This window comes from Borostomias antarcticus (genome assembly GCF_949987555.1).
Source record: "Borostomias antarcticus genome assembly, chromosome: 14".
In the NCBI taxonomy this organism is placed as follows: domain Eukaryota; kingdom Metazoa; phylum Chordata; class Actinopteri; order Stomiiformes; family Stomiidae; genus Borostomias; species Borostomias antarcticus.
In genome coordinates, this window is record NC_140247.1 from 24,707,068 (window position 1) to 24,720,147 (window position 13,080).

A 13,080-nucleotide genomic window follows, 5' to 3' on the forward strand; every position below is an offset into this window, starting at 1 on the left:
CGTTCAATTAGAGAAAAACTGGTATGTCAGTTCTTGTGGAAGTGACATATCTTCTGCTAGAGCTTTCATTGCTCTGGGCTAAGTGATACTTCCAGCTGCTGTTTCAGTGATGTGCAATATATCGAAAACCACAGGTCTGGTTCTGTGAAAACTGTGGGTCTGTGTGTCTCCCTGACAGTATGGTCTTAATAAATCTGTCCACATGCCTTCGATTTAATCAACTTTGATAGGTGGAACTCACCGTGTTTAAAGGGAAGTGGCTTTTACGCTAACAGAGTGCCTTCCTGGGGATAGGGGTGAAAGGAAGGAAGATCAACAGCAATTATCTCCTGAGCGAGCTGCAGTAGGCTACTCACTGAAGGTTCTTGCAGTATTTAACTAGAAATGCTGCTCGGACAGCACAGACCTCCGTCCATGAATGTGTTTCGTGGCTCTGTGCGCGTTGGTTGTGCTGCATTCATTAGGTCGAGAGATTTATGCCATTCCAAACCATGTCTCTGTGATCTTCCCAAGTGCAGATATGGCCGTTTCAGTTGACAATGAGTGGGGGGAAGTAAAAAAAAAAATGAATGGAGCTGAAAGGGCAGTCGTGTTTGGGTTGCTCTGTGGCGCCCCCCTCGGGTCGCAGACGGTGGGGGGCAGTTCGGTATACTCTGGGCTCTCCCCCCGCACCCAGTCCAAACCCCATGTCTCTAGCGCCCCCACACAGGGAGCTGGCTTCATTGAAATCTTTGTTTTAATCTGTGGATTCACCCCATGATTCGGATCCACTCCAGCATTCTAAGTTGGCCTGTGCTACAGTACACCCCTCTAACTCTGCTACAGTACACCCCTCTAACTATGCTACAGTACACTCCTCTAACTACGCTACAGTACACCCCTCTAACTATGCTACAGTACACCCCTCTAACTACGCTACAGTACACTCCTCTAACTACGCTACAGTACACCCCTCTAACTACGCTACAGTACACTCCTCTAACTACGCTACAGTACACCCCTCTAACTACGCTACAGTACACCCCTCTAACTATGCTACAGTACACCCCTCTAACTATGCTACAGTTCACCCCTCTAACTATGCTACAGTTCACCCCTCTAACTATGCTACAGTACACCCCTCTAACTACGCTACAGTACACCCCTCTAACTATGCTACAGTTCACCCCTCTAACTACGCTACAGTACCCCCCTCTAACTATGCTACAGTACACCCCTCTAACTATGCTACAGTTCACCCCTCTAACTACGCTACAGTACACCCCTCTAACTATGCTACAGTTCACCCCTCTAACTACGCTACAGTTCACCCCTCTAACTATGCTACAGTACACCCCTCTAACTATGCTACAGTACACCCCTCTAACTATGCTACAGTTCACCCCTCTAACTATGCTACAGTACACCCCTCTAACTATGCTACAGTTCACCCCTCTAACTACGCTACAGTACACCCCTCTAACTATGCTACAGTAAACCCCTCCACTGAGTTTCATGATAATCGGTCAGGTAGTTTTTGCGTAATCGTGCGGGGAAATCAACAAGTTCCCCTGCTTATTTTTACCCTGGATAAATAAGAGGTCCCGAGCCTAAGTCCGAAAAATGAATGGAGGTGAATGGGCGGCCATGTTTGAGTGGGACCCCTCGTGTCGCAGCCCGCGGGGGTGGGGGGGTTGTGCTTCAGTGCACGCCACGCTCTCCCCCTGCACACTCTAGTCCAAATGCTGTGTCTCTAGTGCCCCCACACGGGGAGCTGGCTTCGCTCTGAACTTTTGTTTTGATTTGTGGATCCGCCACCTGATTCGGATCCGCTCCAAAATTGAATTGAATGGGAATTTAATCTAAGTTGGACCCTGCTACACCCCTCCACCAAGTTGCATGAAAATCAGTCTGGTAGTTTTTGTGTAATCCAGCTAACAAACCAATAAAGCAACCAACCAACCAACCAACACACGCCACCGAAAACATTAACTCTTGCCCTGCACTGTCGTTGGGATGGAGGTAACAATGGTCATTGTACTGTACATTAACTGTCAACTTAGTTACAAAAAGTTTGTCTAGTACAGTATGATCCATCTATTGAAGTTACACCTTCACTGTTCCCAAATCTTCACCAGGTTGGACATATACAAGCACAGTGTTATGGGGAATAGGCTGTCTGAACCTCTCGGGTGGTTTAGATTGACAAGCATTAAATAGTTTCATGGTGGTTCCTGTGTGTTCTATAGGAGACTAATATCTATTATCGCAAGATGACATACTGACGGTTCCTGTTTAATTCATCAGGTCTCTCCTGTAGCCTCTTGTCTTTGGCCTTCATCTATGATTCCATTTTATTGCCCATCATTCCCAGGATGGAGGCTCCCCTGAGGCGCCGGCATACAGTAGCAGAAGGGGGCGGAGCAGAAGTTAGCCGACACCTCATCTGGACACTGACGGACTGCTGTTATTTATTGGATCCGTGTGTGATCTCTGATTCGCTGACAGGCAACCAGGAGACGCTCAGTCTACACAGTCAAAATGCATAAAGGTTTGAAAGCAAGGTCAGGTCTGCCTCCTACAGTAGCATGTCGAGCATCAGTCAAGAAAATACTTCTTTTTTTTTTTTTTTTAAACAGCCCAAACCAACATGTGTAGGCAAACCCTTGCCTTTTGTTTGTCTCAGATTACTATCACAAACTCACTTTGACCAACATAATTCTCTATGCTGACAAGACCCCGGAAGATAATGTTCTGCCTCACCCATTCCCTTTTTCCAATTCAAATTTAATCAGCCTCAGCTTTGCGTTCAGGCAGAACGGTCAGTGGAAATTCAACACGACTGACAACAGTGGGACTCTTAATTATTCTATCAACGCCATTGCTGACAGCGCTGTGTAATATTTGTCTCAGTTTGAAGTTGCATGCAAATTTCAATGAATATTTGAGAATATAAACGACTGAGATTTTCTGCATCGGACCAACCTCTTTGTCTGTTTGTGCTCCATAAAGCCATAACTGTACAGCCGCAGCACCCAGGACACGGGAGATCAATATTCAATAGAAACATACTGTATTGAAGTTTCGGTTAAAGGTATAGTAAAGGGAAAATGCATGTTTAGTCCTGTTTTAGGATTACTTGTGAGCATATACAATGATTCAGATCAAAACGTTGACAAAGATAGCATTTTTTCGAGAAAGTTGATAATTGCTCTACCACCGTTTTGGTCATACAATGGATGTGGATGGGCATCTTGAAAAATCATTCAAAAACATGTTAAACCCTCGATTTCAAAGACAAGAAGCTCACAGAGGGGGTAATTGGTGTCCGTTGGTGTTCTGACATCAAATTTGCCGCAAAGTATGAATCCTGTAGGGTTTTATTGATCATTTTATGAAATCCTTGTATTGACGCGACCATTGTAGATGTGTAGATCAATCCGCAGAGGTGATTCAGGAAGCGGAACTACTTACGGTAGCTATTGTTTATGTTAGCTAGGCTAGCTAGTTTGCTCACTGCTCACGCTACTCTTTAGCTCACAGACAAGGAAGCCCTAGGCTACAGTTCAAAAAACGCTTATCAAAATGGTTGATCTAGAAGAGTATGAATTTGATCGCGAAGAATTAGACTTTGACGGCATCGCTTATCGTTTCGAGCCTGAATATAGTGAGGAGGAACTACAGCAAATGGAAGAGATGGAGGCTCGCCAATCTTCATTCGTAGACTATAGGAGAAATATACTGTGAGCCCAACCTGCTAAATCTGCTCAAAGACGCCACCTGGCAGTGGTGCATCACTAAAACAAAATAACACCCGTCTGAAATCCCACGAGACTTCCAATGGGATTTCCCTGCCAAATACCTCAATTTCTAACTTCCCACATCTGTAGGGCTTGACCATGGCCTGGGAATAGGAAGGAACTGCTCCTTTCACTGCCCTGTAGGCTATACTGTAGCACCGGTGGCTCAACCCCAGCCAATACCTCTATCGCAATAACTCACAAATCTGTTTAGTTTCACACAATCATCTGTGGATAGAAACAGAATGTGAGCTCGCGAGATCAGGATGGTCTCACGAGGCTACATCACCTTTGCAGACCTGCAAGATGTATACTTACTATAAGCATACTACCCGACAGACCTGGGTTGACATATGATTTGAAATACTTCCAATCACTTTAGCGTTCGCCTCAAGTGTCATGGGTGGGGTTTGCCCATTTGGGAACAGCCCATTGCTTCCATTGACCCAAATAAGAACAACTACAACTACAACTATCAAATTGTATTTCGAGCCAGTTCTGCTACCAAAGAAGAGTATACTTCCTTGCCCTTGGAGTGGAGAAGGAGTTTTGGACAATACACGTGGAAAACCTCAGTACATTACCTCATCAGACCTACAGTTTGTTGAACCACTTCCCTTTCATTCCCTGTTCCTTCATCCCTACAGCAATCTGGCACACATTAATATTTATCAAATATTTAACAAGACTGGACCCATACTCACTCAGAATTAAAACACTATTTAAAATGCAGAGGGCCCCCACTAGAAATTAAATATTGGGTACAGTAGAGTGATTATCATTACAACCCCTTCAGCATTATTATTTTTTTCCATTTCAAAGGGTGCTAATTGAGCACACTTATTCTGCTTGTGCTTTTGTTATCCTTGATAATTAAAAAAGATAACATTCCTCCAATGGCTATTAGAAATGGAAGACCAAGGGAGAGTTCACTATATCAGTTTTCATTACTTGTGCAGCGAGAATGTACCTGAAAGATTAGTCTGTTGCCTGCCAGGGTTCATTTGCATCACTGTGACACATATTGGCTGAGCTGGAAGACTTCTCCAGTTTTGATTTGATAAACATGGCTCCACAATGATTAGTGTAGGGCCTATTTGTTCGGTGATATACTGCATTTTCAAATAGAGAATCATCGTCTTTGAAAGCTTTGGTTATTGCACCAGAGCATCTATGGCCATAAAGAGCTTCTAGCTAGACAGCCTGCCATATGGGCATCACTTGCAGTCATGTTTGCACTCACATGCACTCACACATGCTGTAAGGATGATCATTATAATGTCCAAAATCTGATCATCAGACAATTGGCTTAGCAACACTCGAGTCCACAGTGCACCGAATGAAAGGGGAACCTGAGGCAGGCAGGCTTCATCCCGTTTCGCAACGTCACTAAGACTGACCATCCAATTATCGTGGTCACACAAAGTCCCTTCCATGGAGTATATTGGCATTAGCTCTTCCTTGCCTTCAGTGAGGACCCGCAAGGCACATGCTGTCCTATCTAGAGGATTCCGTAGTCCAGTCTGTCTCAAGGTTGTCAGGCACTGACAGCAGCAACAATGAAAAAACACCCAAAAGTGGGATACAGTAAGGGTGAAAAAAGCCATAGCTACTCTCTACCTTCCGTCCGTCAGCCCAGAGCTATCGCTGGAGGACGACTTCCCTGTGAGGTGGCTTCTCGCACTGACCGGGATTAATAAATAATCTGTGAAAATGTAGCATTATGGCTTTCATGCTGCCTCGTGGCATTAGGTGCGGCTGCAATCTATCTCTTTAAATATGGATGTGTTAAATAAAAGGTTTTCCATTACCTATCTGTAACATTTCCATTTCACCTTGTTCTTCTGCACTCTGGCAAAGTAGTGTACCCGCCCCAGAGTACGGGCGGCATAACTCTCAGTGTGGAGGTGGTTCAGACAAATCCCAGGGAGTCAATTCTGAGAGCCATACTTTGCTGATACAGAACAATCACAAAGCTCTCCCCAAATCCTTAATACCTAAAAGAGAAGGTGGAACACCTAAAAATATTCAGAACTATCAGTAATAAAATGTCATTCCTACTTCAAATGCATCGTTCTGCTCTTTTCCGGCCCCGCCAGCCTCTCCCATTCACTGGCCTCCCCTGTCCGTGTGAGGTGTGACCATACTGAGCTCTTAGTAAGTATCATGTGCGAAAGAAGTCAGAAAGCATCCCATTTCCTGTTCCATGGTGGTTTTGAGATTTAGTTTCAAGTGAAATTTATTTGCGATAGCACCTTTCATATGACTCAATGTGCTTCAAGAAGAGACATCATACATGACAAAAAAAACAAACAGGGTTTGATGCAAGTTAACCTTTCTGTTTTTGCAGGGGACATCTTATAGTTTTTCTACTCTGCCGTGGCCTTGGATGTCTTTGTTTGCATCAGGCATGTTTGATCGCCTTTTGTGCCGCTAAATTTAAATTAGTCCATTCGGGTTATGTTGCTGGCTGCCATGACAGCTTTGGAAACTGTTGTCATGTTTTACAATCCTACTACAAAATGGGGAAAACTATCTGTTTGTCTGCATCAATTTTTCTCCTCAATGGGTTGACCAATCCATCTGAAACTGCACATGGACGAGCATATAGGCAGGGACTGATGAAGCTGATTTTCAAATTTGCCAGTATGAGCATTGGCAAGCATTTTTAGTCTATGCAGAGTTGTGCGCGTGCATCCCTGGTAGAGTTCTCAACAGGCCTAAAAATTAAAAGCCCGAACTGAACAGGCCCAATGTGTTGAAGCCCAGGCCCGGCCACAACCGAGATCATCAAACAATTCTGAGCCCAAGCCCTGAAAAACCTGACGGAAAAAAAAAACGGGTAGGTTATTGCTGACAAGGTTGTGCAACTTACCTAGGCGGCTGCTCACATAAGACAATGGGATACGAGAGAGCAATTAAAAATAGATAAAGTAACATCGCCTTCAAATCAAACTTTCTGAGTTGAATGTTCAATCTTAAATAATTAAATACTAAACAAATAATTAAAATAGCACAACATGGTGAGCGAGTAGCCTGGTGAGACCATCCTGATCTCACAAGTTCGGTCTGGACTTCCCCGTATCTCGAACGATTTCTCTCCAATTACATTTAATTGGAGAGAAATGAAATGTAATTTATGTTGTAGAACATAGCCCCTGATTGGTTCCCATAGTAAAAGAGTTTCCTGAAGCAACGGACAGTAATGTTAACGTTAGTAGAATAAACATAGCCATACTGTAAGGGCAGTTATTGCAAAAATAGACTCACGACAATTAAAAAACAACAAGAGCATGCACTAGCGGAGTCCATCAAGACATTTTTGCCGTTTTTCCAACTGGATTTGTTTTGTTAAGCTGATTGGCTGAAGAAGTTACTCTGTCAAGGCAAGTATTCCCGCCCACTGAAATGATTGGAGATAGGGGTTAGGCCTGACTGATCTGCGGAGAGAAACTGCAAGTGAGCTCGCTAGATCAGAGGCTAGTGAGAGAGCAAGAGAATAAACAGAGAGAGAGGAGAGAATTGAAGCAAGCAAGCAGGATAGGCGAGGCTTACTACTTCTACTTCAACTCCCACACTTTATTATTAAAAATGGACATCACCTTCAATTAAAACATTCTGAATCAAACATAAAATATACAGTATAAAGATTAAATTAATAAATAATTTGCCTAGATAAATAAAATGACTGAAATATACTATCAGAGAGTGAAGAAGATGTGACAACTGACAAGATGGAAGCAATAAACCAGAAGCCTGGTTGGTGATGGTGAATATACTCTGCTCTCTCAGGAGGGGAACAAAGTTGAAGTCAGATGTTTGGAAGAATTTTGTATTAGTCAGTATTATTATAGGCTCTCATTGTTATATTTTATATTAGCACATTTTCTAAAACTGTGGTAGCCTACATTTGCGGAGACTCCAAAATTCAATTTCAGTACCATGCAGCATGGACAGGCTGTAATTCGTAAACTTTCCAGTGATGTTCCTAACGTCACGCAAAGCTAGCGAGTGGAATGAGCTCTGAATGTAGATGGGTGGTTCGCTAGCTAATACATGGTAGCTGGCTAACTTCCTGACAGGAATTTCCGTGCAATATTGCAAGACGATAACCATTCATGAAATTACATGGTAACACTTTACAATAAGTGTACATTAATAAGCATTAGTTAATGCATTATTAAGCATTAAGTAACAGTTAACTAATGTCTCTATTGACCATTTACTAATGTTATTTATGTTAACTAAGGTTAACTCACCTAACCCTTAACCTTAACTAAGGTATTAATTAACATTAGTAACCTAACTTACCCTAAATAAGCATTAGTTAACAGTTAACTAATGCTTTTTGTGACCCTTATTGTCAAGTGTGACCAATTACATTTTCATAACACTTTACAAAATCACAATCAACAGTTATAATATAGTCGACATAACACTCATATTACATTCTTGTTTTCCACTTTTTAATATGTTTGAAAGTTAGACATAGAGGAACAGTGTTTGACATTGCCTACCACAGCAGTCGAGCAACAAGGTCTGCTAGATGGGTATGTTGACCATATCTGAATATTGGAGAGATGTGTCCCCTCCAATATATATGGTGGTTGCATCCTAGCACACCAGGAATTTGTTTAGGTCGATGGTGCATACACTGATGGAGACAACATTAGACAGGACAGGGCAAATTTAAAATACAAAATAAAAAGTACAAATGCAAAATACACAATATACACAGAAGTGAAGTGTGGTGAGAGTATACTGTAAAGTGTGTGCAGAGTGTAGTTTGATGTACGTGCAATGTTTTATATATTTTATATATACTGTACACATTATACAAAGTGTGTGCCGTTGTGAATTATGAAGTACAATCAGCGGTTGTGAGCAGGTGGTGTAAAGTGGGTTAAAGGGGGATGTGATTTTGGTTGATGAGGCTGATGGCAGTGGGGAAGAAGCTGTTTTTGTGGCTCGATGTCTTTTTGTCTATAGTTGCTGCTAAGAAAGGAGGTTTATTTCATCTGGCTGCTACCGTGGATGTGTTGGAATCTCACGTTGACCATACAACAACATGTAAGTAGCCCATGCCTCACACATTTCGATGCGAAAATAATATAGGCCTACAGCTGGTTTTTAAAAAGCAAGTACCTTGGCCATTGCCTTAAAAAATCAATGGGCCATTTGACAACGTCAACTACAGTATATGCCAATTTTCCGCATGGAATTTTGTCAATTGTTGACGTGTGTGAGACTGGGTGTTTGAAGTCTGCACATCATTCTAGCGCATGCATCCTGGGCGATGGACTAGTCAATGGTTTAATTTACTTATATACCTTTTCAGGGCTCTCTAGATTGCAGGGTATGTGTGATTGATTATAGGTGATCAAAGCTCGAAATGCCCCACCCCACACTGCCTTACCTGGTTACTCACACACCACCACTGATGACTATTAGGTTGCGATCACACCAGAAAGTCTGAACCAAGGACCAGACCAAATGAGTGAAGTTGCAACATTGTTGTAGTTATTTTTGGTCTGGTTCGCGTTCACACGGTCATTTGTGTAATCGAACCAACACATGTAAACAAATGTCAAGCGGTCGTACAGGTTGCTCATCTATTGGCTAGAAAAATTATGAGGGAAAATCTATCATTAACCGCATGTAATTAGAGCAATCACTGTTACAATGGAGCCGCAACAGCGCATTGCATTTGCCATACTGGCGCTACTTGTGATTATTTGGTGCTCTGGCCAAATAACAATTGTGACCCAATATGAGCATGACCGAATCTGGACGTGTGTAAACAATGAAGGCGCGCTGCTTTTTTCAATGCAAAGAAGTTGTAGGAGTTTGTACCGACGCAGAATACGGGCCCTGATGGATGCCGACGAGAATTCTCCGTGTACCTATCACACAGGAGACGTGCTCTTTGTTTTGGTCCTACGGATAGTCCAATGTGCGTTCACACCAAAAGCGAACCGAAGCATGTTGCACCTTAAATGTTACTCAAACAAGTCTAGGCTTTTGATAAATGAAAATATCCATCCTGACAAGAGCGGTATACAGTACATTAACCAGTAGGGAAAGCCAGTAACAGGTTTATGTCATAAATGGAGAATAGAAATGTCATTCCTGTCAGGCTGGATACTGACCAATGTTCTCCCTCTCTTGACAGAAACTCACTTTGATGATTTGAAAGGAGGGTTCTGTTTCCTCCATTATTTAAATATTCCAGCCGTGGATTTAGAGAGGGCTGGACTCCCCTTCTGTTAATGGGAGGCTACGGTAATGGGAAGCTACAAGGACAGTGAAGCACCTCAGCCAGCTCTTGAACATTCACATGGGTTATGGTTACACGGGTTATGGTTGGTTACACATGGTCTTTTTTTTCTGTTTTTCTTTTACCATGAACTAGCCTTTTATAAGCTTTTAATCGAACGAAGAGTTCCTTGGATTCACTGCTTTTGTGGATTCATGTGGGTTATTTCTACTTAAAGGAATTACATTTTTTATTAATATATTTTGATGACGCAACATTGTGCAAATTCATCCAGATGAATAATTCATTAATTGAGAACTGAAGTTACTGAGCATAGAATAACATCATATTCATCCTACCCTGCCATTAAAGGATTAACATGGTGGTTGGTCACACTTTCTAGGTTTATATATAGTTTTTGCACATGAGGGTATTGAAAAAACACGATTAAAGTATTAAATATATCCGTTCTTTAGTTTTGGAGAAATAGGCATGCTAAATGTATTGTCCTATTTTCAACACTGTTGAAAATGTTCTTCTCGTAGTGCCTCACATGAGGGGCGGCTGTAGCTCAGGAGGTAGAATGGGTCGTCCAATGATCGTAGAGTCGGCGGTTCGAATCCCGGAATCCTGAAGACATGTTAAAGAGACATGTTAAAGAGACATTGATCCTCAAATTTCTCCCAATGAGCAATGCGCTCCCACCATTGGGGTGTGTACTGTATGTGTGTGTGAATGGGTGAATAAGAGGCCTTCATTGTAAAGCACTTTGGATAAAAGTGCTATGTAAGTGCAATCCATTTACCATGAGGATATCCATGTTAGCTAGCTAGATAGTTTGCTTTCATAAGGACGTTATAGTGGTGCTTTGATCTTAAAGGTATAATATGTAATATGTGGATTATTTCCCTCATCTAGTGTCTAAACATAAGAACTGCAACAACACAACGTATTGGTTGCCAAAATGCCAGAGAATGCACTGTTTCAGTCATACTGTGATAAGATCTTCACTCCGAGAGTAACATAACGTTACACTAATCAGTAATCACAATCAAGTATTTCAGAGTGCCATGTAATAAGTTACGTTAGATGCTGTAGTGTGGAGATAACGTTAGGTCTGGCTATGCAGATTCCAAGAAAGAGAACGATAGCTAGTTAGCTAGCTTACCGGTCTAGTAGAAAAGTAGCCATGTCACCATGCGACTTTATCCCATGAAACTCCGTCCAACGAGCAAAGGCTGGCCGGATATCTATTCGACTTTTGCTCCTTCTTCGGTCACTGAGCTTTTGAGATTCGTATCGCACAGTTCGCCGGGGCTCAGGCGGAGAAGCAGGACGACGAAACTCAGCCATTTTACCAAACGTTTAGCTGAAAAGAGTGAGCAGAAGTGGACGGAAAAGTATAACGTTAGCTGGCTAGTGCTAATATCACAGTGGTGAAGCTGGAATAGTACCTGGCAACCCAGCACGCAGTACCAACGCTATAATACTATTGGCTGGTATGATATCAACAGAGTGTCATTGTCGGGCCGTCAAAATTTCATAATGTAATAATTTCAGACAAAAAATTTTTTTTTATGGAGAAGCAATACTTTGACTCTGCAGCCTTCGCAAAGCCCTATGGATGTATTATTTTTGAAAAAATGTTTATTTTAATCCACATATTACATAGTATACCTTTAACTTGGCAAACTAACAAAAAATGTCCTTACCTTAGCAGTTCATTATATGAGACAGAAGTGGGTGACTCCCGAAGATAGACACCCAAAAATCGACACGTTCTGATCTTCTGAATCCAGGTCTACTGAGGGCAGCTGCCCATAACACATATTTTAATCTTTCACTTAGCTAAGGAATTGTGCCAATAACCTAGAAAACTGCATTTGTGTTTCCATTCCATAAAGGGGGAGACTGCAGAGGCCTAAATAGTTACCATCCAATTTCCAAGCTATCTTGTCTAGCCAAGACCCTTGAGTTGTTGGTGAAGACCAGCTCAACTCTTTCCTGAGGAGAAATTACATTTTAAACATTTATCAATCTGGTTTTAGATCTAGGTACAGCACTGTATCAGCAGCATTCCTTGTTATGAACAACATTGTCTGTGCCCTGGACGGTGGTCAGCACTGTGCTGCCTTATTTATTGATCTGTCAATCCAGGCCTTTGATACAGATACAGTGGACAACCCACTTCTGCTAGAAAGACTGACCTCAGTTGGCCTGGATCAAAATGCCTGCCCATGGTTTGCAAGCGTTCTTTCGAGTAGGACACAATGTGTCATCGCTGACTCTATTCAATCTACTGTATGCATCTGGAGGTCACTAAAGGAGTTACACAGAGTTCTATCTTAGGGCCCTTACTCTTCACTTTATACATAAATAGCACCTCCTCGGGTTGTAAGGTACATTATTATATAGTTCTTTGGGTGCTTGGCCGAAATCTCGGAGCGGATGGCGACACACCACCTCAAGCTCAACCTGGACAAGACTGAGCTACTGTTCCTCCCGGGGAAGGGCTGCCCGCACCGGGACCTGGCCATCACCATTGAAGACACGGTGGTGACACTGACCCGTACTGCGAGGAATCTGGGTGTGACCCTGGACGACCAACTGTGGTTCTCCGTAACATATCACATCCGTTACATGCTCTTGTAGGTTCCTGCTCTACAACATCAGGAAGATTTGCCGTTTCCTCACAGACAAAACAGAGCAGGTGGTCATCCCGCCTGGACTACCGCAACTCCCTCCTTGCTGAGACACCGGCGTCAGCCATTAAACCCCTAGAACTTGTCCAGAAAGCTGCTGCTCGCGTGGTGTTCAACCACCCCAAGTTCTCCCACACAACTTCCCTTCTCCAGTACCAACGCTATAATACTATTGGCTGGTATGATATCAACAGAGTGTCATTGTCGGGCAGTCAAAATTTCATAATGTAATAATTTCAGACAAAAATTTTTTTTTTATGGAAAAGCAATACTTTTACTCTGCAGCCTTCGCAAAGCCCTACGGATGTATTATTTTTGAAAAAATGTTTATTTTAATCCACAT